At 45.1% G+C, this 16,489-nt stretch overlaps 1 long non-coding RNA gene across 1 annotated transcript in view; it reads left to right on the top strand.

Moving 5' to 3' along the window:
• LOC123378411 overlaps window positions 1–16,489 on the top strand; it is a 349,709-nt gene that overhangs the window by 27,731 nt on the left and 305,489 nt on the right. The window contains exon 5 of the long non-coding RNA XR_006582596.1: window positions 2,229–2,373. This is a non-coding gene — a long non-coding RNA (uncharacterized LOC123378411). The remainder of the gene's footprint in view (window positions 1–2,228; window positions 2,374–16,489) is intronic.

Raw genomic sequence — 16,489 nt, forward strand, 5'->3', positions numbered from 1 at the left:
GCTGGGGACACAGGGAAGGGTCTTCCAGGCTCTGGCAACACAGAGGGGCCCCGGGAGCTGGGTGGGCTGGTACCTAGAGGCACAGGGAAGGGTCTCCTGGAAACTGGGGAGTCTGGGAGCTGGGGGGCACAGTGAGGGGTCCCCTGGGCTGGGAGATGGGGCACAGGGTCAGGACCCCCTAAGACTTACTGGTCTCTTTGCCCTTCAGTTTTAGTTCCCAGTCCCTCCTAACCTAGAGGAGGCTGGCAACTTCCAGCTCCCATTGGCTGGCCGAGACTCCACACCTGCCGTCCATTGGGTGGCATGGCTTTCATTCAGACCGCCCCTGGAAAGAGGAGCGGCAGGGCTGGGATAGTCTGGGAGGAGGATGCAGGGAAGATCCCGAGATGCAGTCGCCAAGTGTGGAGGCAGAACTTGGAGCCAGGCTGGGAAGCCATGTAGGGTGGCGAGCAGGGGGCATCTGCTCAGGAGCTGGGTACAGGATGTTCCTGCTGCACAGGGCTGCACCCGCAGGCAGAGAGAGGAAGCCCGAGCCCCTGGCCTCTGCACCATGGTGCCCCCTGGCTACGGCTCCCACTTTGCCCTACCCTAAGGCCGGCCCTGACTCTCAGGGTACGTCTACACTTACCTGCCGGTTCGACGCGGAGAGTTCGACTTTTTGGAGTTCGAACTATCGCGTCTGATCTAGACGCGATAGTTCGAACTCCGGAAGCGCCGCGGTCGACTCCGGTACTCCACCTCGGCAGAAGGAGTTGGCGGAGTCGACGGGGGAGCCGCGGAGTTCGACCCCGCCGCGTCTGGACGGGTGAGTTGTTCGAATTAGGGTACTTCGAATTCAGCTACGCTATTCATGTAGCTGAATTTGCGTACCCTAATTCGAACCCCCTTCTTAGTGTAGACCAGGCCTCAGTCTGAAAGCAAAGGTCCAAGATACTTACCCATATGTTTGATAAATAGTGAAAAGCTGCATATTCAACCTTATGCTTCCCTCCAGTGCAGGTTTGTGGCCACGTGCCTCCGTGCTGTCCATGCAAATTTCATTAGCTATGCCCCTTGCATAACCATAACCCCTGCATGTGAAGTGAATGTGACTATGGAGCCTCCTTGAGCAAAACATTTTCTGCTTTTCACTTTCCACCCACTGGGTCAGGAGATCTGCAGCTTTTAAGGTGTTTTTGGCCTACGTCACCTTCATGAGGTGCTTAGGAATAGGAGCCCCAAATCAAAGACACTCTGTTCAAAATAACTGGAATGGCTATTAGGGAACAGGAATGCAGGTGTTTGCTAGAATTCAAAGACAAAAGAAGTTATCACCAAGTCAAATGCCTTTCAAAAGTCTAAGAATATTATGTCAACATTGTTACCTTTATCAACCAAACTTTTCATCTCATCAGAAAAAGATATCCAGTTTGACAGGATTTATTTTCTATATACCCATGATGATTTACATTACCCTCCTGTAGTTCTTTATTAATCGAGTCCCATACCAGCAGCTTCATTATCTTACATGAGATCAATGTTAGGCTGACGGCCTATAATTACCTGGGTCATCCCATTTACCCCTTTTAAAATTGGCACAACATTAGTTTTCTTCCTGGCTTCTTGTATTTCCCCAGTGCTCTAAGACTTAGTGAAAAATCAACACTAACAGTCCAGTGAGCTCCTCAACCAGCTATTTTAAAACTCTTGGGTGCAAGTTATCAAGTCTAGCCAATTTTTAAAATATATTTAACTTTAGTAGCTGTTTAACAACCTCCTTAGATGCTAGTGGAATGGGAAGAGAGTTATCAGATAGTAGGGGGAAAACTTTGGTGCTTAACGTCATAGGTGCACCATCTTGGAATGCCCTAACAACTAGGAATCCATCTTCGCTGGCCTTCTTCCCCCTCCTCAGGTAATGTTTCTCACCCTTTCTACTGAAAGGTGGGAAACCAAGCAACCATGTGACCTGTGATCTGCCCAGTAACAGCAGGGCATATAAGGACTAGCAAATCAGAAGAAAGGGGTTGCCCTTCTGAGTAGCAGAGTCCTGGAGGTGGTGCTGCTGCTGCTGCAATTGTTGGAGGGCATAGCAGACATCTCTGCTCTCTAGGTTGCCTCAGAGGAGTATGCTGAACACCACGCTCATTAATCTGGTTGCCGGAGGGTATTTCTCACTTGCATACAGATAGTGTGTCACTAGCTGCCACTCTTTAACTGAGAACAAACACACACCCATGGTGTTGCAGGGGGCGTGCAAGCCAAGTCATCACTGGGACAGAGCTGTCATCACCTGATCCTGAGGTCCACTCCTCCTTACCTGTGGGTTCCACCTACCTGGACCAGTCCGGAGCTGTCCTGTCGTCGTGAGCATCCTCAGAGCTGCAAGACATGGTAGTGGTCCATTGATGCTCCATCCTCTTACCTGGGTCCCATCCTAGGGGAGGGAAACTTGCCCTCAGTCACAGTCAGCATACTGCCAGCCCTTTACTTACCTTATATCACTTGTTGTGGGAGTCCTTGCTTTACCTGTGTTCCTATTCATTTGGTTCCCCTCTGGTTTACCTTGTTTAGAACTGTTGATGGTTCAATAAGTACCTTGGTTGTTTACACCCACACATCCTAGTTGGTTTACTTTTTTTTTAAGGGGCTGACAACAAACCCCAAAGATAGATGCAGGTAGGGGACATTCTTAGACTGGTTCTCTGTCAGTCTTACTAACCAGTCAACAAGATGATATGATTACATCCTCGACTTTTTCACAAATTCAGAACAGAAAAATCTATTGAACGCTTCTGCTTGTTCATTAATTCTACCAAATAGAATTAGTAGAAACCCTTCAAATAATGGAGCAAAACAGTAGTTAGGATTTTTTTTGTTCCTAATATACTTTAAAAGCTTCTTATCATCCTTAACTCTGCTGGTCATAGATGTCTCCTTGTGTTCCTTAGCTTCCATCATCAATTTCGTACAATTTCTAGCTTATTTATATTTATTACTATCAACTTCCCTGTTCATCCATTAATTAAATATTTTTTAATTTTATAGCTGCCTTCACCTTCCCTTTTAAACAAGGGAGGGTTTTTTTTAGCCTTTATGGCCTTCTTCCTCAATTGTGAGACTGTGGCTTTTTGGGCATGGCATAAAGTGATCTTAAACAATTTCCAGTTACCATTCACATTTTTTCTGATTTCAGTTCTTCTCAACTGATTTGGCTCATAAATTGTTTTGTGAAATTGGCCCTTTTAAAGCACCAAGTATCTAGATCACATTTTTAATGTGCAACAGAATAAAGTCCTGACCAGTGATAAAGTCCTGATCACTTGTATCTAAATTACTATTAACTTTTAGTTCTGTAATCTGTTCCTCTTTATCTGTCAAGACAAGGTCTAATATAGAAACCATCATGTTGGATGCAACACTTTCCGAGGTAGAAAATTGTACCTGTGCATATTACGTTTCAGGCTGCAACTATTATCATGATGTTAGGATAGCACCGGGAGCACTGCTAGTGGAAGTATGGTAGCTAGTATTGTGACAAAGCTCTGTCCTTGTCTCTGTGGGTCCCGCATTTCCTGGCAGATTTTGCTAGCCTCAGAGGCTCACTGTGACCCTCCACGTAGCCCTTCTCTCTTTAGAGGCAAGGGTCACAGCCTACCGAGCCATTTTAATTATAAGCCAGCAAGGGAGGAGAGGAGAAACTATCCTCCCTTGCACAGTCTCTGTTGTCTCCTAGTCTCAGTGATTAATCAGGGGGGAGCCCAGGCCCACCCTTTGCTCCTGGCTCCAGCCCAGGGACCCTGATAGTATCAGTTATGGTAGCTGACCTTTTAGAAACAGGACACATACAATTCCCTGGGCTACTTCCCCACAGCAGCCCCCACTTCCTCAAGCTCCACTTCACCCTTATCACAGGGCCTTCTTCCTTGTGCCTGATATGGTGTGTATGTGTCTCTCCAACAGCACAACTTCCTCCCACAGCTCCTGACATGCACACCCACCTGAATAATTGGGAGGTTTTTAACTAGTTTCAGCCAGCCCCCGATTGGCTTCAGGTGTCCCAACCAACCTAGCTGTCTCCACTGCTTTCTGGAAGGATCTTAATTGGCCCCAGGTGTCTTGATTAATCTGGAGCAACTGCCATTTGGTTACCATGATAACAGGGATTTGTTTAGCCTGGGGCTAACATACCTGTTTCTCACCACCTTCCTATAGCCATTTATTATTTATTAGTCTGTTATTTGCCAGGGACAAGTTATTGCAAGTACAGTAACTCCTCACTTAAAGTTGTCCCAGTTAACGTTGTTTCGTTGTTATGTTGCTGATCAATTAGAGAATGTGCTTGTTTAAAGTTGTGCAGTGCTCCCTTATAACGTTGTTTGGCAGCCGCCTGCTTTGTCCATTGCTTACAGAAAGAGCAGCCTCTTAGAGCTAGCTGGTGGGGGCTTGGAACCAGGGTGGACCAGCAGCCCCCCTGTCAGCAGGGGCGGCTCCAAGCACCAGCGCACCAAGCGCGTGCCTGGGGCGGCAAGCCGTGGGGGGCGGCCTGCCGGTCGCCATGAGCATGCCGCCCAATCCATGTTACCAGAGGACCTCCCACAGGCGCGCCGCCGAAAGCCACCTGACTGCCATGCTTGGGGCGGCAAAATACATAGAGCCACCCCTGCCTATCAGCTTCCTGCTCCCCTAAGTTCCTGTGTGGCAGCTGCCCAGCAGGCTATCAATTGCCGGCTGTTCAACTGTCCCTCCCCACACTGCCATGTACTGCTCCTGGGAGCCTCCTGCTTGCTGTGCAAGGGGAGCTAATGTCAGGGTGTCCCCTTCCCCCCTGCTCCTGCCCCCTGCTTACCCCATCTCCCTAGAGCAGGGGGGACAGGGGAGGGAGACTTCTGGCAGCAGCAGAGGCTGTCTCAACTTGCTGATCTACCTAAAAAGGCAATGTACTTAGAGAGGGGTCAGTGTACTTAAAGGGGCAATGCACATCTCTCTCTCTCTCTCTCTCTCTCTCTCTCACTCACACAGGGCGTGTGTCTCTGTCTGCCATGCTGTCTTCCGTCCCTCCATTTGTGCTGCCTTGTAGAGTGTGAGGCTACATTAACAACGTGTTAATCCTTGAGGGCTCAGCCGAGTGCTAGTTCATCATTTAGCCAGTAAGACATTCCCTGGGAAATATCCCACCATCTGACTCCACCCCTCAACCAAGCTTCACAATCATCATTGCTATGTACAGTATTAAATTGTTGTTTAAAACTTATACTATCTCTATATAATATAGTTATTTGTCTGGTGAAGAAAATGTCCCTGGAACCTAACCCCACCATTTACGTTAATTCTTATGGGGAAATTGGATTTGCTTAACATCGTTTCGCTTAAAGTCGCATTTTTCAGAACATAACTACAACGTTAAGCAAGGAGTTACTGTATTTTCCCCACAACATCCTCACTAATAATTTATAGGATAATAGAACAGAATCTTTGAAACCATTACAAAACCAGATAACTATGCAAATTATGATTTACATAACTAACTATTATAATTTTTAAAAGTAGCTATGAACAAGTAATGTAGAATTAATGAGACTATAGTTCATTGTATAAGCATTAAGCTATCTCCACTCAGTGAGATAAGTCCTTACGTGGATTTAAGTCTGACATGCGTGTGATCACTGAAGGGGAAGAAAGTAATGTAGCAATATAGTGCCTTCATTCATTCTGTCACTTATGAGGAACCCACACCAGCTCAGATTTTGTAAGTTAAACAGTATTAGCTGCTCCGTTGCTATGTTTGTCCTACAAGAATCTGACTGACTGTGTATGTTTACATCTTAGTGTTATTCAGCATGCTGACAGTTCAATTTCAACCTGTCTTCTCTTGCATCTCTCTCTCTCTCTACTTTGCTCATTGGATCGGGTGAACAAAGCGGCAGGTTAAGGTTTCAGTTATCACATGTAATTATTTCCTGATTCCCAGTGTATTTAGCTGGAATCAAAAGTTCACAAAGGAAGCAGCCAATTTAAGTTAGCAGTGAAGAACTTGGTTTAAAATGTAATAGGGACAGCCAACAGCCTGTATGGAAGCATTTAGTGATGTTGAACATAAATTATTCACTTTTGACAGTTTATCAGTGAGTTTGTGTGCCTCATTTTTTTGGTGCTTAAGTTGACACCTTAAAGGAGGCCTGATTTTCCAGAAAGTGCTGAGCATCTGCTTTCTGAAAATTGGGCCACTTTAAGGTGTCTCAAATTGGGCACTCAGAGCTTGAAGTATCCAAAATCACTAGCCATTTTTGAACAGCTTGGCCATAATAAATTTTGTTTAAAAAATCCCAAATGCTGTTGTCAGAGGACTGAAATCGACCTCCGAAAACAAAGTAAATTCTCACTCAGGCCAATGGGATTTGTGTGTGTTTTTCTAATAGAAAATTTCCCCATGAATGACCCTACTGGGGGACATGGGTTAACTTAGAATTGCTCAACAGAACTGACTATTGTTTCTTCATAACTTACTTAAAATAAAGCCTTGGGGAAAAAATCCCACTTACTTTTAATCATTTATGCTGTTGTCGTCTTATTTTTTCAGCCTGGAAAGGGAAACCAACTCAGCTACCGGCTTTGTCACCGGTTTCTAAACCGTCACTTCCTTATACTCATGGACTATTCATTTATTCTTTCTTTCAGTTTATAGTATATGGAAAATACAATTTACCCCACTTTGACATCTTACACAAACAAAATAAGATAAGCTAGCAGCTAACCCTATAAAAGTCAAGAAAATTCAATCTAAGTCTCTCCAACAGACAGTTGTCCCCATTAGTCAGTAGAACAGTGGTGATTAGCCAGATCCTTCTTGATTTGGAAAAGAGGGAGCTGGTTGCAGAACATTCTCCATGAGGAGCCTTTGGCTTTGGAACTAATACCCCCTCTTTAGCCCCACCTCTGTCTCTTTGGATAATGGGGACAGATGTCTATGGGAGGGACTCAGGCTGAGTTTTCTCAACTTTTGTAGGGTTAGCTGCTAGTTTGTTTGTGTAGCACGTCAAAGCAGGGTAAACTGAATGTTTTGTATTCTGTAAACTGAAAGAAAGAAAATAAATTAATAGTCCATGAGAATAAAGAAGAGCCTGTTTGGAAACCTGTGACAAAGCAGGCGGCTAGATTCCCTAGATCAGGATCTGCCCATATATATTCACGGCTATTTCTTGTAAATAACCACATTTTCCTCATAGACCTATGGAAACCTTACTGTACTGAAGAAAATTAGTGGCACAGTCATTTTGTTCCGTATTACAGCTGCAGTCCTAAATTTAAAAGTAAACACTGCTTGATCCACAGTCACTGACAATCAGTGGCTTTGCATGCAAAAGATGGCAAGAGAAAGAAACTGCACAATTTTGTCAAAATAAAGATTCCACTGAAATTGTACTTACTTCAAATAGTTTAGATGACAAATATCGGAATTTACAGCTGGTAAACTGAAACTACATTGCAGTGTCAAATGCAAAAGCAGAACTGAGCTGGATAATCATTTTCCTTTTAAAGCAGACCACAACTGCAAAAAGAGACTTCATACACTCCTATAACTGTAGCTAAGATGGATGAACGTGCATTAACCCACAGTACTGTATCAATATAGACCACTATTAAAGGAGATTTCTTAAGGGATGGTAGAGAATCATTTATTAGTTTTCATTTTTCCCTATTTTCCTAATGGGATTGGCGCCTACTGAGTTTCTTTTACCTTTGCGGTGTCTATACCAATAATCATGTAGGGCCTTCTCCTGTGGGATACTGAGCACCTCCCACAGAGTGCTAAGTGTGCTCAAATCCCACTAACTTCACTGAGAGATGAGGGCACTCCAGGATTTTGTAGGATCAGGCGCACTGGACATTGATGTGAATAATGAGAACAACTAAAGCTATGTTATGAGTTAAAAAGGAAAAAAAAAATGGGGTGGATTATAAATCTTCATGCTTCAGGACATAAACCATTCTCCAACTAGCGGTTCCAAAACTGCCCACTTGAGGTTATGACAGATAGTTTGGACACTTGGAAGATCCAAATACTACTGTATCAACTTCATAAACTTTCTATGTATATTTATGGGCTAGGGATTGTGTTCTGGCTCTGTGGGAATTACAGGAGTTTCCTGCAGAAATTAAAATCACTGGAAGGTAATTAATATAAATCCCTAGGCAGCTAATCAGCCTGGAGAAGACTCACCCCGTGGGAAGAAATTGCATACACTGGTTTGATCTGGTTAAAGAGACCTGACAAAGATCTGAGAACTGTAAAAAGTAACCACCCAGAAGTAAGGCTACGTCTATACTACCCGCCCGGGTTGGCGGGTAGCGTTTGACTTCTCGGAATTTAACATATCACATCTCATCTAGACGCGATATATCGAACTCCGAACGCGCTCCCGTCGACTCCGGAACTCCACCACCGCGAACGGCGGTGGCAGAGTCGACGGGGGAGCCGCGGACTTCGATCCCGCGGCGTCTGGACGGGTGAGTAGTTCGAACTAAGGTAGTTCGAGTTCAGCTACGCTATTTGCGTAGCTGAAATTGCGTACCTTAGTTCGACCCCCCCCCAGTGTAGACCAGGCCTAAGAAGATGGGTCATTCTCACTTGATCCAAGAACTGACTGAAACTGTGACCAAGTGAGAGAGACCCTGAGGGAAAGGCCTGAAGTACTTTGCTTCTATCATAGTCTCCATGTGGAAGATGGATGACTGCCTTGTAAGGTGAGACCTGCACATAAGCTTTTTATTGATTTTAAGATATGTTTTCTCTGTAATGTTTTGTTCTGAGTGACTAGTACTCTGCTTTATGAGGGCTGGCTGGCAATGGATAGCCCAGCCACACTTGCTACGAGGATTGCAGCCTAAATCCCTGGCCCAGATGGAGAGAATTGTGGGTTCTTGCCCTGACAAAAGTAATGGTTAGAAGCTTGAGACCCAAGTGGTGTATCCTCAAGGATGCCATAAAAGGGTCAGATATGCAGTTACCTCAAACTGTGACACAGGGTTTCTTGCACCTTCTTTCTGCAGTTGGTACTGGTCCTTATTGGAGATAGGATATTCAGCTAGACGGACCAATGATCTGATTCAGCGTGGTCATTTTTCTGGGCCTAAAACATCCTGAAGAAGATCAGAGAGGGAATTTTAAAATATACCTATTTGTGCTTTTCATATAACTCTTTCTAGTAATTGTTTAAATCAAGTAGAAGAAGTAAAGAAAAACACTCATACAAAAATGGTATTTCTTTTTGGAAGTCATTGTTTTGATCCTTGAGTACTAAAACAGGACATCAAAGGGAGAAAAGTACATCAGAGCAATTGCTTAATTATGATAGGTGAAATTGATACTTTGGCTTTCTAAGCTACTGTAACAGCTGGAGCCTTCAGGAGGGCATAAGTCTACAGCTGAGCAGAAAGGAAATGAGCTACCTCTAGCTTTGATTGAGAGTCCTTGGATATCCTTGATAAGAAACATAAGGTGAGCTCTCAAAATAAAAAGTGCTAGCCGAACTAGTAAGCTACTATTACGGAATAATGTTTGCTCACAAGAGTCCCTATCTATAGCAATTTAATTACCCACTGAGTCGCCCACACCCAGATTTCCCCACACAGAACCCACTCAACCCACACCTGGACCCCCTCCAATTAAGACCCTCCACACACACATCCTGCCTTGCTGATCCTGCCTGGCCACACCTGGTGCACCTGGCATGGAGGGGCAGGTCCGGTCCTTGCACTGTGTCAGGGTTGGGTGCAGCCTCATCACTGAGTCCATGTCCCGCGGCGGAGGGGAGCTGCACAGTGATCTCCTATCTCTGTGCAGCCAGTGGCCTGTGCTCCCCAATGCCAGGCTAGAGCCTCCACATTGATTGATTTGACAAATAAAATTTGCAGAATTTTAAAATATTGTGTGGAGAATTTGTAATGTTTTGGCACGGAATGCCCTCAGGAGTAAACAGTTATTTGAAATATATGGATGAAAAGACAGTATATAAGTGGTAGGTATTACATTGATCAGGTTATTTCTTGATATAAGAACTATGTATTCCAAGTGAATTCACCAAATGTTTGTTTTTATGATCACTCAGCTTTCATCAACTATTGTGGTCATAAATTTATGCTAATTTAGGTTTGACATCACCACAAGTAAGCCTTAACTAATGTTGTTTATAGATTGTTTATGTATGCATTCACTTATTTGGTAATGGAACCCCTAAAATGTGAAGGGCACATCTTTGCATCTGTATATTTATCCAAAGGCTTTTGGAAAGTCTACAAATAAGATTTGTAAAAAGGACCCAAAGGGATATTATTTATGAGTTATCTTTTCCAAAAGCAACTCAGAAATGTAGAGAAAACACTAAAGAATTAGTGGATACTTTAATTTCTGGAATTGATGAACCAATATTTGCCAACTCTTATATGGGTCTATTCTTTATTTGTTTTGAGGTGTACTGTACTGAGGAAAACAAAATGCGTTTTCAAATAGGTGGCAACAGTTTCCCTAATGAAATACAAACACATGCAGCATATGTGACTAGGGTCCAGTTCTTGTTAGAGATACAGTGTATTGTGTATAGACAACCTAATTTAATTCCCAATCTGCCCATAACAAAGTAAAGAAGTGAATACAAAGCCATTATAAATTAAAGCTCAAGGCAAACTTAATGTCACTATAATGCTTATATTACCTATTCATTTATCCAAATACATTTAATATTAATGAAATTTTAATTGCTGTTGCAGAGCTATCACCAAATATACAACCACTGACAGGGTACAAAAACACTGATTTGTTTCTTTGCCAAAATTTCACTGTAAACCTGGAAATGTTGCTTTCTGGGTTGCTGTGATTCACTTTCAAAGAGAGAGGCAATCTTTTCCCCTCAACTCTCTCCCCTGTTATCCAAGGCTTCCAGATGCACTTAGAACAAAAGCTTGATGCAGTTTTTGCTGGCAAAACTGTATTTTTCTTGCATTGCAATTAGCAAACACTTGCACAAACCGCATTTCTTTTTACCCTTTGCAAAAGGCACCAGAAAAGTAAATGTTACCAACCTCATTGTAACATATATACAAACACTGGTCCCAGTCCAGCAACCCTATTCTATGTGAACAATCCATGTTTACACGGGCAGTCCAGCTGAACGCAGGACTTCTGGAGCATGGACTATTTGGATAAGCATTGTAGGGCACCGTCTAACCCATATCTTGTATATCTCTCCTCGGCCCCCAAAAGGAAATTTCAAGGGTGAAAGTTAGTGTTAACCCAAAGGGCTTCTGAAGTTTGATTCTGGGGATCACTGAACTGCCCAGCAGTATGTGTTAAAAAAAAATTACCAGAAAACACTGTAAAAAAGAATGCTCCCGGCCCTGCTGTGTTTAACTGAAAATGCTACTTAATGTGGATTAGAAGACAAAATGCAATCAGGAACAGTGAGAATAAAACTACACTGGAGGGCCTTGAAAACTTGCCAGTTTTGCCCAAGATAAATGGCTTCTTCCATGCCCCTGTAGTTACTATAGCATATATAGTACATACAAAGGTTATCTAACTGCAAATTCTTAATTAGCTATCTAGGGCAATTGCTTTGTTTTTAGCAGACATCACTGTATCTCAGTCCCCTGCTACTCTGACCTGCTGATAGCAAAGAGAGAATGATGCCTTTATTTACTGAGTCAAATTCAGCTCTCATTTTACACCAGCATAACTCATTTTAAGTAAAATTGACTGAATTTATACCAGTGTTACTAGGAATAGGTTTTGGTGCAATGATAACCCCACCTAACTCTTCTATAACACACATTTCATCTTCCAGTCTCAAAGTGCTGTACAACAGAGGTCAGTATCACTATCCCCATTATACAGATGGGCTCTAACTTGCCTAAGGTTACCCATCAGGCCACTGTAAGAGTTGGGTCTAGAACCCAGGGGTTCTGAGTCCCATGCTAGGGCTCTGTCCATGGGGCTATATTAGGGATGCCTTTGTTGTATACTTGCATAAATGAAGTAAAGATGCCCTTTGTTTTAATAGCACTAGATGAACAGCCTCAGCATTGTGTTTTGGTTGGTCAGTTCACTTTCATTTTGCCCTGGTTTTTGAGAGCAGCTGTGCCTGAGAAGTAGGTCAGTGAACACAATAGCAATCTGATCAGAGTACCTATCGCACATGGGGTACATACCTGTGATTCAAAGACTAAAGGCCGAGTGAGGGAGAAATCTAAACTTTTGTGGCTACAAAACTTTCCATTATCTCTTTGCAATCTGCACTAGAGAAGCAAATGTAAAGTGGGAACAGGAGGGAGGAGATAGGGTAGGGAAAGGCAAACTGCCAAATGAAACTGCAGGTTTACACTCTTAATTCTGTGAAGTTCCACTGTCAAAGCTGGTTACTGTACAGGCAAGATGAAAATTTTTGATTGGATCCATATTACCATCCTAATGACTAACATTGTGGCTCATGGTTACAACTCCAAAATACTTGACTCTTGTCCTATGTATGACAAAGGTTTTTATATAGAATTGTTCAGTTGAACCACTTCTGTAAGTGGGAAGCTCTCTTAATGTGTGGTATAACTCTATAGCAGTCTCCTATAAGGGTAAAGTAAAATGCCTTATAAGTAAGGCATTTTGAAGACATCTCATGGATCCACGTGCCTCTCCTCCCGTAAAGCCCCTACTAAAAGTTTCTGTAAGTGTGAAGTGTGTGTGTTTGTGAATTTTTATGAATTTCCTGAGGTGCCAGTTTGATTTCATAGCTGAAATCTAACAAACTAGATTTGGCAGTTGGATAAGTATTATAGCCCATACAGAATGGAATCTAATTGGATAACCGCTTTTCATTGTGGCCAGAGACCGTTTAGCTCACCAATTTTAACTCTGGATTCTTTTCAGGTCAACTTTTTAGCAGTATTTCTCAAATCCGGCACTTGCTTATTCTTAACCAACCAACAATTTATTAATTTACTAAGAACTGCATTAATATCCAATCCATAATTCTCCACACAAGTGTAGATACAACTAATGTTTTAAATGTGTACTACAACCATAAAACAGTTTTGCAAGCAATTATCACAGACTAGAATTGAGGCTGATCAGTTATACCAAAAAACAATGCAAATTACCAAGATTTCTTATTACAGTTATTTATGATCATTAATTTCTCAGTTCTTCAGTATCTAATGCATTTATTACACTTCCAAGGATGCATGTAAATAGGCATGTAAACAAAGTGGAAGATTACCAAGAAAACTTGAACGACAGTTGTGTTCAGTGTGTTCAAGAAAAACTCAGCAGTTCTGAGTAAACTCTTTGGGAAAGAAAATATCTATCAATATGATCTATAGACCTCCAGAACATTACAGCTATAATAAGAGCTAATAACTACTTGAATCACAGGATGATTGTTAAACAATTGTGGCTGAGTTGTGAACAAGACATGGAAAAGTGTGGAAAAGAAATAATGGCCCTTTATTAATTGTGGTAATTTGGAACAGCCATGAAGACCTATTTGTTTAAGAAAAAATTGATGGAATAATATAAACACTCAAGTGTTATGTTACGTTTGGCATTCTTTTTGATAATCAGATGTTTTGCTGCAACTATATTAGTCATTAACGTGCAAGGCTGACAGTGGGCGCCCCGCCATGTGCTGAGCTGACAGCAGGGCTCCGGCCGCCAGCCACCCAGGGCTGACAGCGAGATCCTGATCACCAGTCACCTGGGGCTTTGTTACTGCTGGCTGAATGGCTGCACAGAATTAGAAAGCAGCCACAAAGAACTAAAGAGGACTTTCTGTGTGATGTCATGATGCACTCTGTGGCCGAAAAACACGAATTGAAGGAGTGGCGGGACAGCATGAAGAGGGACCAAAAGGAGAATGAGGGATGCCAGAACAAAGTCACAGACTGGCTCTTAAACGTTATGGAATGCCAAGCGGACACGCTCCAGGCAATACTAGCACTGCAAACTTAGCAGCTGTGCACCCATGCTCCCCTGCAGCTGTTGTTGCAAAACTTTTTGCCATGCACCCCACCGCCCCAGACACTGCCAACACACTCTTATCAACCTCGAGGCTCCACTCTGTACCTGCTGCATTCCACTCCTCCCCCATAAGTCCATCACTGCGTACTCCCAGTACCCACTGCACTCAACACCCATCCCTCTGCAGTTTAGCCCTGCTGAAGTACAGTACCTGCTGCACTGTACTCCAAAGGAGAAGGTTGGATATGATACCTGGACATACACAAATCTTTAATCGTCACGGGACCGCACCTCCTCCTGGGACCCTCCCTTCCCTCACCCCCCTCAGTGCTAATGTGTTTTTAATAAAATAATTGTTTTGGTTTGAAAGCAATATTTATTCTATTAATTGAAAGCAAAAATTGCCCTGCAGAGCAACAGGCAATTTTCTTAAACCTTAATAGTGCATCGGCTGCACCAATCACAGTCACCTCCTAGCATTATAAGCACTGCACTCCCGAGCATAGCAACAAATATTAGTGGCTTTCAGCTTCAAATTGCTGCCTCAAGGCATCCCTGATCCTTATGGCCCTGCGCTGCACCTATCCAATAGCCCTGGTCTCTGGCTGTTCAAATTCCACCTCCAGGCACTGAGCCTCAGTGGTCCAGCCCTGAGTGAGACTTTCACACTTCCCTTCACAGATATTATGGAGTGTACAGCACGCGGCTTTCAGCATAGGAATATTGTCATTAGTCAGGTCCAGCTTCCCATATAGGCAGCACCAGCAGGCCTTTAAGCAGTTAGGGAAGCCCATTTGTGCAAAGCCATCCACAATGTCGTGCACAATCCCCAGAGTCACAGTCTTTTGGAGCAGGATGCGATTAATGGTCCTGCACACTTCTGTCAACCCGAGTCCAACGGTCAACTTTCCCACTCTGAACTTGTTAGCAACCAATCGATGGCAGTCTGGAGTAGCCAGCTTCCACAGTGCAATCGCCACGAGCCTCTCCAACGGCAGGGTGGCTCTCATTCTTGTGTCCTTGTGCTGAAGGGCTGGGGCGAGCTCATTGCACAATCCCACGAATGTGGCTTTCCTCATCTGAAAGTTCTGCAGCCACTGCTCATCATTCCAGACATGCATGACGATGTGATCCCACCACTCAGTGGTTGTTTTCCGAGCCCAAAAGCGGCATTCCACTGTGGTCAGCACCTCATTGAATGCCACAAGCAATCTCATATCATAGCTCCTATGCGTGGCAAGATCAATGTTGAACTGCTCTTGCCTTTGTAGTTTAAGGAATAACTCCACTGCCACTCATGACGTGTTAGTGAGAGCGAGCAGCATATTGGTCAACAGTGCAGGATCCATTCCTGGAGACCGAAGAGGAAGAGCATGCAGTACACAAACCACTGAAAGATGGCAACAAATGTGGATGGAAGCACCGGGATTGCTGGGATGTGAAGCAATGCATCACGGGGCATTGGGATGCCTCGTGACTCCCTCTGCCTACGCACAACTCTTAGCGGCAGAAGAGGAAGACATGCTCTGTGGGATAGCTACCCAGAGTGCACTGCTCTGAATACCGCTGCAAGTGCCACAAGTGTGGACACTCTGTTGCGCAGGCAGCTGACAGTGTGAACACACAACAGCAGTTTTCCTTCGGTGCTCTCTGAGCGGCACTGTAACTCTGCGAGTGTAGACATACTCTAAGTATAGCAGGATCAGGGTCTTAGTTTAGGCAGTGATGAGCTGCCAAATTTTTAACAACCGGTTCCCTCCTCCCTCCAAAATTTTAACAACGGGTTCCCTCCTTCCCCCCCCCCTCCGGGGGGGGGGTCGTGCCCCATCCAACCCCTCATGTTCCTTGACACACACACTCCGAGACCCCTGACCCGTCCCCCCCTTCCCTGTCCCCTGACTGCCCCTTGCCGCCACCCAACCCCTCCTCTCATTCTCAATGGCCCCCCAGAACCCCTACCCCATACAACTACCCCTTCTCTCTGTCCCTGAGTGCCCCCACCACCTCATCCAACCCTGGTCTTTCCTGACTGCTCCCTGGGACCCTTGCCCCCATCCAATCCCCCTGTTCCCTGCCCTCTGACTGCCCTGACCCCTATCCACTCCCCCACAACCCACCCCCTCCCTGCCCCCTTACCACACTGCCTGGGGCCGGACCGGGTCCACTCCCCCAGGACCACGACCACCCTGGGGGGCCCAACTCCCGGAGCTGCTCGGCCACCGCCGCGGGAGACGACTCCCCGGGCCGGCACCGGGGCCGAGGCCGGGCCGCCGCCACGGGAGCCGACTCCCCGGGCCGGCACCGGGGCTGGGGCCGGGCCGCCACCACAGGAGCCGACTCCCCGGGCCGGCACCGGGGCCGGGGCCGGGCCGCCGCCACGGGAGCCGACTCCCCGGGCTGGCACCGGGGCCGGGGCCGGGCCGCCGCCACGGGAGCCGACTCCCCAGGCCGGCACCGGGGCCGGGCCGCCGCCACGGGAGCCAACTCCCCAGGCCGGCACCGGGG

Source organism: Mauremys mutica, chromosome 10 (genome assembly GCF_020497125.1).
Source record: "Mauremys mutica isolate MM-2020 ecotype Southern chromosome 10, ASM2049712v1, whole genome shotgun sequence".
Classification (NCBI taxonomy): Eukaryota; Metazoa; Chordata; order Testudines; family Geoemydidae; genus Mauremys; species Mauremys mutica.